Source organism: Xenopus laevis, chromosome 1L (genome assembly GCF_017654675.1).
Source record: "Xenopus laevis strain J_2021 chromosome 1L, Xenopus_laevis_v10.1, whole genome shotgun sequence".
Classification (NCBI taxonomy): domain Eukaryota; kingdom Metazoa; phylum Chordata; class Amphibia; order Anura; family Pipidae; genus Xenopus; species Xenopus laevis.
In genome coordinates, this window is record NC_054371.1 from 146,965,972 (window position 1) to 146,967,495 (window position 1,524).

Sequence of the window (1,524 nt, forward strand, 5' to 3'; positions counted from 1 at the left end):
CAGCAGTAAATCTGCATTTGAGTGCTCTCCTCTCTTCTGGTTAAATATTACCTATTACCACTAATAAGGTAATGGTAGATGATGAGTCAACCGTGGCAAATCTCGTCTTCTCCTCCAAATATTCCTCATTAGCAATATTACAGGCCTGGCTGGCAATCTGTGGAATCTGGCAAATGCCAGAGGGGTTGCTGTAAAATGCCATAGACAGGAAACTATTTAGTGGGCTTAATCAGTGTCATAAGTGATATTTTCTGGCAGGTTTACAACAAAAGGCTTAGTGCCACTTCTGTAGTGTCTTAGATTTCTCTACTCTGTTAAGCTTCGTTGTACATACAAGAAGGGGGTACATTGTGTATCTCTGAATTGCACTAAGATTTAAACTCATATTTCCAGAGTCACTAATGTACATGCCTGCTACAATTTATGCACAGAACAGCATCATATAAAATTTGACCTCAGTGTAGACTTGAATGTTGAATGACTGGATGTCAAAACTTACCTTGAATACATGAGCACTAATAGCCTTTACATTTCTTTCATAGCTTCCGTGAAACCTTCAGCGTTTTGTCTCTAGACCTAACTGTACACCATAGTTGAGTACTTACTCAACAGCGATTATTCAAGAGCAGACTAGAAATGGTAAGGTGGATTATAACATTCACAACACAAAGAAAGATATGCGTGAACTGAAAAGAAGACATGTTTTATTTCTGAAATAAGAAAAGGCCTCAAGTCAATAGTATTGGTAATTCCCTCTGTCAACATTGTGGATGACACTGAGACTGTTTGGTTAGCTGCATAGTGAAACATGTAGACTGCTCCTAACAAATAGAATAGATTGGATAAAATACCTGCTTGCTTTGATTTGCATTGTGGGCAGTAAAATTGCATGTGTGGCTTCAAAAGTACTCTAATAATAATACCAGCACTCTATATTTTAAATTTCTTGTGTGGTATTTGATCTATGCCATGATGTGTGTTTACTGTCAACACATGGTGCGGTCAGATCAAAGCTACTGGGCACTGAAACGGTTATTGGAGATTTATGCAGTATTAGCATATTATCATGTCATAACCTCACAAGTTTTTTGACAATGTATCATCACTCCAGCAACAATCATGCCCTAATAAAGTTTGTAAATGTATTATTGTAATTTGCTATTACTATGGGGGTTATTTATCAAAATCCGAATTTATCTGATTATTTTCTGAAATATACTCCGACCAAATCCGCACAGGTTATTTCCTCTTTTTTATCAATACATTTTTCCTACAAATTCCTACACAATTTCCTGTGTGCGAAAAAATTCTACAGTTAGCCAATGCATTATGTTTTGATTTGACATACAGTACCGTCACAATACTGATTAAAAATAGAACACATAAAAGACATGATGAACATCATGTAAAATGGTATGGCATTCTTTACCTTTAGAAATTTGAATCATCATTTGTCAACATAGGAACGTGAATGATGAATGATAAGAACCTCTTTTACTACTGAACGTGGGATTTATTTACCCA